Genomic DNA, 10,738 nt, shown 5'->3' with positions numbered 1-10,738 from the left:
CTCTTTTTTATCTTCTGTGTTTCTCTTTTCCTGTCTTTATTCTTGTCCCTTTCGTTTCCCTCACTTTCTGCTATTCCCTTCTCTCTTTTTGTGTCGCCCCCCATTCCATCGTCACTCTTTGTTCTATATTCCCTCTCTGTTCTCTTGACTGTAAATTCCCTCTTTTCTCTCTCTCTCTCCCTCTTTCATCTGTCTTTTACTATGGTCTCTCATTTCTATTTCCCTCTCCTCTTTATTTTATCTTCTCATCTATTTCTAATCTCCAATTCTCTTGTATATACTCTTTTCCCCCATGGCTTGTGTGTGTTTGTTTAATCTCTCTCTCTGAATGTTATTTGTACCTCGTACAATGGGATCCATGAGTATTACCATGCAAATTGTCCATGACTATTTTCACTAATTTTTCCCTTACATCCTGTGCAGGGGCGCCGACTTTACAAAATTATTGGGGGGGGGGCTCTGATCACTGAAATAAATTAATGAATGTATCACTCCCTCCCTTTTTTAAGTTTTGGCCTCAGTGTTCGGAATCTCGTAAAAGCCCATGAATTCCTCAAATATATTAAAATTTTTATTTACAGTTCGAATGCAAAATGTCAATTGTTCACGGATGGATATGTCACAAGTTTCGTCAACCATAATAGCAAAATATTCCCGACTTTTAATATCTGCTACCACGAAGCGCAAAACAGATCTCCCTAATATATGAATGATCTCGTTCTGAATGTCATGTGAGAGCCATTTGTAGCCCGAACGTCCCATCCACTACCCTAGTTCATGCACATCTTCTTTTAAAACTCTTTTTAGTAAAAATGTTAACAATACTCATAATTATATACTTAGTATATAGTAATAAGTCATGTGTTTTGCTGTCCCTGGTCATAGCCCCCCCCCCCCCCAAAGTTGATGGTTTAGCGGTCTCAGCCCTCAAAGTTGATGGTCTAGAACATTGATTGATTGATTTAGTTTATTTTACTTCGCGTTTTGTGCCTCTTGGCTAATTTGCGAAGATGAGGATGAGTGATGAAAGGATGAAATTGATGAATGGACATTCACAAACAACCAAGCCCGACCGGGATTCGAACCCGGGACCCTTGGCGTCGCAGCGCGATGGTCTAGAACATTTCGAATGTGTATTTAAAGTTACGTTCATGTGGCACAATTCAGAGTAAACTGTACAAGAGAAGCAAAATAATACATTAGATCCTCTTAAACAAAATTATTTGGGGGGCTCTGCCCTCACATCGTTAACATTGGGGGGGGGGGCCTCGAGCCCTCTCAAGCCCCATGGAGTAGGCGCCTATGATCCTGTGTGTTTTTAAGCGATGGATTTTTCTGTATGCCGGTGCAGAAGTTGTCAACAGCTTGTTTTGAGTTTTCTTTTAATTCTTGAAGCTATTATTCGGTCAAGTAAAGTGCACGAACGTGGTGATGGACAATTTGCACGGTAATACTCACGGATCCCACTGTACAACCCATGGAAGAAATTTAATTCATATTCATGAGGTAAGAACGGTAGTACAACACGTAGCCTTCATAGATGAAGACAGAAGAAATATTACATGAACAGAAGCTGTTACCCTTACCCATTTTTCCCTATCTATTCCATTTTTAAAAACATGGAACACGTAATGTTTTATGTTATCCTTAAGGGGTGGTTGAATATCAGTTAAATATCTCTTGATTTTTCAATTTCACTAAGGTAAAAGTATAAAGCTGCGTTCTGGGATTCCATAGTTCTATACCCAGTGGAGGCACATACTGGTCCGAATCCCACTTTAAACTGTAGGTCCAGTCCCGATTAGCCTTTCTGTGTATAAAGTGGATTTAAAACACGAACTCAAACATAGCGCTTTCTATTATGTTGGTAATATAAATATATTTATTAAAGAATCATTTGTAAACATGCAAGAAATGTTTATTCTTTGTTGAGAAATTTCGGACTTTCTGGTAAGGTAAAAAAAAAGTGAAGCTCACTTCCACACAGTAAACCTTGGTAACAGCTGCTTGCAGGCCAAGGAAGCTCTGGCGCCTGGACAAAATAAGTTGTTTTAGTGGCTAATCTCGACGATGGGGATGAATCAAGGATGAATCACAAACCTACATGGACAGAACACACTGGCTGTAAGTCCAGAGGCCAGTGTCTCGCTAGTATGCAAAATGCAGTTCAGTGTGCACTACATGGAAGCGAGGTTCACAATTGAGTACTTTCAGCAAAGGTCAGAAATAAATATTTCCATGCTTTTGTAACATTTGAATTTAACATTTATAACGAAAATCCTCCAACAAAATATTATGTTTCATATTTAAATATTACGCAATATTTTTCGTAATTAAATATAATTAACATGTAGGAAAGTTCATCCAAAGGTCAAACGAGTTAGTGCAAATTGTATGTTTTTCGGAATGAATTTACATTTACATGAAGAAACAAACCCTGAAAGTGCAGATTATAATTTTTAGTTGTCAATCCTCATACCCTAGAATTATTGGAGAGAAATTAACCTACAATATGCAATAGCAATTACATATACTGTATATAAAAATAAATTTCTGCATTATAATTGGAACACATCCCCATTATCCTTTCTTCCCATATCGCAGCAGTGTACAGTGATGTTCAAAAGTCAGTCGATTTTAAGATGCAGTCTATTGTATATGAACCTGAACAAACTTATACTTGTGACTGTACAAGGAGAGAGAGAGGGGGAGAGAAGTTTTAACCTTCAGAAACAAGTTGTTTTTCGTGCAAATAATAACAGATCATGGGTAGACACAAACCAACAGTAGAACTTTTCATGTTTTTATTTATTTAATTATTAAAAACTTCAGAGATTTTTTGAAACTTTTTTTTGAGATACAATTTCATCCATCGGGATTCGGAACGTGCAGCAAGAAGTTCAGAAAGCGTTCATACGGTGTCGCTATGTGCTTAATCATTGGCTGCTGGACATTAGTTCTTGAAGTTACCGTTATGAATACTAGATGGAAGCACCATTCCTTCACCCAATGTTCGAGATTTCTGCAAGTAGATTGGAGATGAAATTAGAACAAAAATAACACTTTAATTTGCTCCTAGATTATGCTACATACCAACAGTGGTGTAATACATATATATTTGATGAAATTGTGTTATTGTATATGGTTTTTGAAGTTTTACAATACGTTTAATTTATTTTAGAAATTAATAGTCTGTGAAAGACGTACACCATGAGCCAATATGTTGCCAAGTAGGTTCCAGTAAAGGTTTGTCTTGCACAAAAACTACGAGTTGCAGCTCCTGTTCTATAGTGTTTCTCAACCACCGGGCCCTGGCGACGAGAGGTTATCCTGAAGCTTGTGACTTGCAGCCCGAGCTGGCAACCACCTATTAAGATGGCCTTGCGTTCGGGTATCGACTGTTATAACAAGAAATCCTGTCGCTACACTGGCGGTGAGCGATCGATCACACGATTTAACCAGGGGGTACGTTGCTTCCGGAACGTTGACGGACGGGCACTATGTTCAATTTAGTTTCCGCAGGAATTTTCTTTTGACAAATTTATTTAAATTATTTTCATCAATTGGAAATTTTCCGTGTCCGAAATGGACCATTCCATATAAAGCAGCATTTACCAAATCAATTTAATGATATTGACCAGTTGAAACTAAGAGATTCCATTAAATCGAAACGTCAACTTATTTAAGTCAGATTTTATATTTTGTCAACAAGCCTAGACAATCGAACTAATAGACTATGATTATTCCATAATCTTTTTATTAACATTAAAGTTCAACCGTTAAAGTTATTGGGATCGGGTCATCGACTTTGAAAAACGATTTTACCGGGTCGCGGTCTCACGAAGGTTGAGAACCACTGCTCTACAGCATCCAAGTGAATGTTCGTGTGGTTTTTCTTTCACTGTTGTCTATATACTTGTGAATCCTCGTACCTCGACAGTAGCGAAAGCAAACCACTTGGACGCTCCAGGAATTACAGAGTAGCAACTTTACAGAATTTGCAATATCATAGCTTTTATTCGAAAGGAGAGGTATTTTCGAAAATTACTTTGCTGGCGCTGAATAATGATCCGGCGTGACCTTGAGTGATAAAATATGATATCAAGGAGTTCTGCCCTGGGTCCAGCATTGTACAGCCAACGGCAAAAATAAGAGTAGGCAAATTGTTCATCGCTATTCAAATTCTTCAATTAATCTACATCCTGTGTTGTTTTGAAACATGCAATTCTGTTGATTCGAAGCAGATGTTGTCCTCTGCATATCGACGTTTTTATTTTAAATTAGGATTGTCACATTGCGAATAACAGAATGAATGAAAATGGTGATGGACAATTCGCGTACTGTTACTTTTGCAGTTGGCTGTACAGCTCAGTCAATGGCAATAAAAATAGAGCACATAAAACCTGAAATACAAGCTTCTCTGTAAGGTGTTACGGAAGTTGCCATTGAAAGTATATAGTATTACAATCCACTTATCGCCGTACAGTTAGGCAACACACATAACGCCTTGCAGTGAAGGGAGTATTTCTGGATCTACCCCATTCTTATTTTCACACTAACGGTATGAAATGTTAAAAAAATGAATAAAATTGGTTTATTCTACTAGTATATAATAACAAGCATAACTATTATTATTATTTATATTTGTACTATTTAACTTTTATAAATGGCCTGATCTCCCCTACAAAAATTTCTAGCAACGCCCCTGCCCCCTCTCCCTCGTAACAAGCATTCACGTGTGTGTGTCGAAACTAGGGTAACCAACGTTCCTCTATTTCCCCGTATTAGAGCTTTTTTTATCGTCCCGGTTCCCGTATTTTCACTATATTTCTGCCGTATTTTTCATAAACAACTAAGATAGCGAAATCTCAACTCACTCCGAGTATGGCGAGCCATACAAAACTTCAGGTCGACTGAACGGGCGGACGTGACGTCATATCTTGCAGTAATTGATTGATGCTTTGTTCTGCAGCAGCAGCGGGCAATGAGAAACACGTAAATTTGTAAAGTTTGATTTTCTATTTTGATCTGTATATTACGTATTTAAAATTAATTATTTTGTTTAACATTATCTGTTCCATAAATATTTGCTGGAGTGATGCCGCACCGCTAAAAATGAGCAACATTTGTCGCGACTAAATCTCCCGTAAGTTCAAGTTGGTCACTAGCCACTCTTCGAATTAAGTTTTTCCCTTGGGGATGATGCCCATTCAGTGGCGTATTCGTAGGGGCATGCATATTTCGTTTTTGACGAAAAAAACGAATTTGAAAAAACACATTGTAGTGTTAATTATTCATGTTTTTGAAAGGTGTGAGATGCATTTTGTGACCATGTTTTGTCACGAAATATTGCGAAATGAACTGCAAAAAGCGAAATTAACTCTTAAAACACGAAATTTAGGGTTTATTCACCGACGCGACACCTTCTGAGGTCTGAATTATCCTGAGAGTTACGCAATTCCCGGAAAATTGATTAATTCTGCTGTTAATATTGGAGAAGCAAAAATGGACTCCTTTACACAGAAATAAACTTAATACTCTGATAACTACATAAATGTGCTATTAGAAGTGAAATGTTAATTCTGTGGAATAAGTGTAGTTTTTAAATCAAATTTAGGATTATTTTCACAATTTTAAAACCAAAATGTTTATTTATATACCACTTTTCATCCAATTTTTCACCGCTTTAACAACGATATTTTATTTTATTTACCGCTTTTGAACCCGAAATTGACTCAGATTTGTACAGAAATGTGTCTCTACGTATTCGTAATTTTATTTTTGGAAGTAGGTTTTTATATATATATATATATATATACACACACACACACACACACACAGACCCCCCCCCCACACACACAGGGTATCCGAATTAAAACGCCTTAATGGCAACTGTCTGTAACTCCACATGTATTTGGTGTATCCTAATGAATTATGCATCAATGAATATACATAGTCATCTGTGGAACAGCATCGTGAAAGGATTACAGTTGCCTTTCGAACAGTCACACTACACATGCTACAGGCAACCTGGCGGGAAATCAGCTGGACATCCTCCTTGCGACTCGTGGGGAGCATATAGAAATGTAGTAAAGCTATACTAAATGTACTAATTATTACTTTAGTCACAGAAACTTTATGACTATGTATATTCATTGATGTACAATTCAATTCATTTGAATACATCAAATACATGTGGAGTTACAGACAGTTGCCATTAGGGCGTTTCAATTCGGACACCCTGTGTGTGTGTGTATATATATATATATATATATATATATATATATATATATATAAGGTAGTGGGTGTGTATGTATGTATGTTACCAGTCGGAAAACTAAGCTATTGTTTTACCGTTCTAAGTACCTCAGAACATAAGTCATTAAAACTTATGATAACATTTTCACGTAATTTAGAAACAGTATAACAATATATACATTCTAAGAAAACCCCAAGTCGAACTACTAACACTTGACCAAATTTCTAATGCCAGGTTCAAACTTAATTTCCATTTAACCTATCTACAAGTTTCTTGTTGGGTTAGTTGGAGAATAGTGAACTTTAATCCACAAGGCTGCATACTATTCGGCAGGGACTTCTTTGGTGACTGAACCATTAATGGACACGAATAATTTTTCAGTTGTGCTTGTATCCCCCCGTTAATTCGCACACTAGAAACATCCAACGAGTAAATTTTTACATGTGTGCTTAATAATTCACCTTTTCGGCTCTTAATTCAAATCTGAATAATAATAATAAAAGAATAACAACAGCAACAAAAGCAGCATACATACGTGAGTGCGGTGGTCTATCACTTCTTGGGACAACATGTGCAGCTAGACCCACAGGTGCAGCTGCCCGAAGATGCGCAATTGCACTTCTGTCCGGAGTTGGTGTCTGGAAGAAAGAGATTTCAGAATTTAAAACTCGCAAGTTATAACAGTGTTTAGAAGTAATTAGTCTATACTACTCTTAGAAGCAATTAACTGTATCTGTAACTGAGTTACTTTTTTGCAACCTGTCATCAGTTACTTTGCGACACTTAAATTCTTGTCTTAAAAATGTGCAAAATGGGGGAAGAGCTTGAATGCGCCAACAACATATTCAACTAATCTCTGGGGCGAGTGAACGAAAGCAAGTCTCTAAGCAAATAGTGTCTCGGACAGGATTCGACCAATAAACAAGTGCGAAGGATTCCGTGTAGGGATAAAAGCGACTTTTGTAGCAGCGTGTTCAGCAGCTCCGCCTACTAGCTTTCTTCCCTTCTATACCATTCTCCGAGGCCTTGCTCCAGAGATTACCGATATAGGGTATTATGTAACTTCTTTGGATGTTAAGGTGAAAGGATTTTCGTGAAATCCCCTAAGGCGAGGAAGTTACGCTTCGCTGCAGCTAAATTTATTGCAGCTCGTCTTTTTAACGTGGTAGTCAAGCTATTGCAATGTATATTGTTCGAAAATTATGAGGAAAATCATAATGGAAATAACATTATCAAAGACATTAAACTTGCATAGCAGAAAGATTTATAATTTTTGTGTTTTTCTTTACAGAATACCTGCCAAATATTTGTTGAGATTTGCGAGAATCATTAAATATTACGCAAATCCGTACACTTCCATCAATTTTTGACTAAGTGTGCATGAAAATATGTTTAGCATGATGTTTAATCGATATGTAAGCAAATTTGGTGGAGTAAATTTGTCGTTGTTATTATTGTCATTGTAAAAAAATACGTTTCTTGCAGACAGGGCTAGCACAGAAAAATGGTTTTGTTTTAAATAGCGAAACACGTTTGGTTAGAATGTTTGGCCAACGTAAACAAAAAAAAATAGTAACTAATTTGGTAATTTTGACTAAATTGTTTTGGTAACTCTAAGCAAACACGCAAGATTACTAAAATAATTTAGTTCTGGTCAAGAATCATTTGTCCATCGTCTCTTTAAACAAATACTTGGTTAGCAGAATATTTTTTTTGAGGAGGGTTACTCTAAGCTTTAATTGTTTATACAAGCTGGGCACTTGGTGAGCGCAGGGCCTATAACCAAAATTTTTCAAAGGGCCGAAAAAATCAGACATGTTTGTATCTTAGTCTTAAGTGCAGGTGTCCTATATAATCTCAATTTATGCATTATTACACAATTAATACATTTTTTTATATTTCATATTATTACCTGAGAGCAATGTTGAAGGTTAAAACCAAGAATTATGGGAGGGTAATAAAAGTTTCTAAGTTAGTATTCATTTTCATTTCCGATGTGCCACTGGTGCGACGTTCATTATAGGTAATTGCAATGTGTGTGTTCAATATCAAACTATTTATTATCTTGCTCTTAAAAGTGGCAATTTTTATATCCGATAACGTTTACTATCATCATCATTATCTTTTGTTTACTTCTCATTGAATTTTGACGCTGTAACGAGCTTACATTTTTTTTAAACAAAAAGCTATTTTCACTTCATGAGTTCATTCTATAAGTTAACGAATAATGGATATTAATTATTTTTTATTGAAATATTTGAACACTATTTTCATGTAGTGTGATTTAAGTAATTTTGGATGTGTTTAACTGTGTCAAAAAAATAATCCATGAAGTCAGGGAAAAATCAGCACCAGCGTTCTATAAACTCGTAATAACCCCCCTGAAGCGCTGCTCTGTTTACAAGACACAAACAACACACTAAAGGAAGCAGTGGAATCGAATCAACCAACCTTTGAGAAACATAGGGTGGATTGAACTCGGAGATTTGTTTTATAATTTTGTGTATGTCACAAGTAGGCTGAGGATTTGGCCTAAAATGCCATTTTTGTTCCTTGGCAAGCCATTTCCGAGAGGAATACGTGAATTTTTTGCCTGTTTTAGTCAAAAGTTCCTATTTGAGTGCCTAATGCGGGGATATAATTAAAAATCTGTCAATGTTCATCAATTTTAGTGTCTATTTTGCGTTTTTGGTGCTTTTCCCCTCCCTATTTCGATAGTTTAAGATCCTAACGACCATCAACCCTATTATAAGCTTTTATCCTCCTTTACTTACCACCTCCCGGGTTCGATTTTCGGTGGAGGCACCGGATCCCACTTCAAACTGTAGGTCCAGTCTCGATTAGCCTTACTGTGCATAAAGTGGACTGAAAACAGCAACCCAATCAAATCAATTACTCACCACCAAATAACGACGTGACCATGGAAAGTGTAAATAATGCACGACATTGAAAAGTATCTCATTGGAGATGTCTAACAAATTATTATGAAATAATTTGATAACACTTAGTCAGTAATTAACTGGTGATAATTCTTTGTGTATAATAATGAAACTTTTTTTAAGGGGCATGGACTTCATTTCTAAAATAAAATATAATAACAAGCAAATTATTAGGTGGGCTCGAACCCCACAGACCCACATAAGTTGGCGCCACTGAAAGGAAGTAACATAACGTTAACAAATGTCAGAAGTCTTACCCTTGCACTTGTCGCAGCCTGGATCTGGCATCTTGAATGGAAGTTGTTTTCCTGCTTCTTCGTATACTTTCAAACAAGGAATTCTGCTACGTGGGTGAGGGTCACCTTCTATTTAAAAGGGTTTATTTCTTCAGCGTCGTGTGCAGAAGTCACGTGCCTCTTGCAAACGTTGCACAAAATTGGCTCATACTGTTTGACCTTGGTCGAGTGGGACGCCATGCAGCCCCACCAATCACTCACGTGTTGTGTAACACCAACAGCCAATGGCCACGAAGTATAAGTTATCAAGAAATACAAATTAAAGTCAATTGGTACCAAGTACATGCTCCCCTGTTGAGTTTTATGAATGTTATCAGCTCAACAAGTTGAATGTTAAACACGATTCGTGCCACAGAGATAAAAATATCCAACTGTTTACAAAAGAACTCTTTATTTTCTTTACATATGGTTCGAATTCCTTCATGTTACGCAACAGCCAAGCTACAGAATCATCTAGAAGAAACGAACTACAATACACACAGCATATAATCTTCCGCTTGACTTATTTTATTTGTTAAATAAAGAAAGAAGTTTATGATAAGAACCAAGCCTACTGATATTTCGAAACGCATATCTGGCTATAAAACTCTAGTCTGCTGTAGCGAGTTCGATAATTTCGTCTTCAAATAAAAATGTTGGCTGCAAAGTAAACTTCTTTGCCACTTTGCTTACTAATATGTAACGAAGATAAGCATGTTGGGTTCTCTAGATAAAGGTGGGATTGCACAGCTTATCATCACACGCCATTTATGCGTCGATGACTCGATTTGTTTACATTCTTGCATAAACATACGCAACAGAATAAAAATCTGCGTGCCTCTTCGTCAGTGATCACTGGCGTACGTTTGGGGGGGGGGGGTGATGGAAATAAAGCACCCCGAAATTTTGAGAATATGAAAAATGAAAGCAGTAAAGAACTCGGGACAAACTTAAGTTGGAAATGCAACCCCTGATCTTAAAATGACCCCCAATCATGGGCGTCGCCAGAAATGTTTGCGGGGGGGTCTGGCAAATGATAAAAGCTGATAGTAGAAAATAATAAGTATTATTACCACGGTTATAAATGTTATATAAATTTATTCGAAATAATAATAATAATAATAATATAATAATTATTATATAAGAGACTCGATGCACCAAACTTGTGAATACCAGCACAACTATTTTCCATTATTTCTTTTGCATTTTATGCAGTTAGTATCTGAAATGCATTTTGATATTAACTTTTGCACGTGTCGTTCAAT

General features: G+C 36.6%; 1 long non-coding RNA gene across 1 annotated transcript; it reads right to left on the bottom strand.

Annotated features, from left to right (window-relative positions):
- Nucleotides 1-2,790: 2,790 nt before the first annotated feature.
- LOC145993799 (uncharacterized) lies at nucleotides 2,791-9,615 on the bottom strand. Its single transcript, XR_014442290.1, has 3 exons — nucleotides 9,456-9,615; nucleotides 6,795-6,897; nucleotides 2,791-3,022 (listed from the first exon to the last, which is right to left on the bottom strand). It is a non-coding gene; the product is annotated as an uncharacterized LOC145993799 (long non-coding RNA).
- Nucleotides 9,616-10,738: the final 1,123 nt, after the last annotated feature.

Source organism: Lepisma saccharinum, chromosome 10 (assembly GCF_977018435.1).
Source record: "Lepisma saccharinum chromosome 10, izLepSacc3.1, whole genome shotgun sequence".
NCBI classification, from domain to species: Eukaryota; Metazoa; Arthropoda; class Insecta; order Zygentoma; family Lepismatidae; genus Lepisma; species Lepisma saccharinum.
This window is presented reverse-complemented; position numbering and strand designations above follow the sequence as displayed.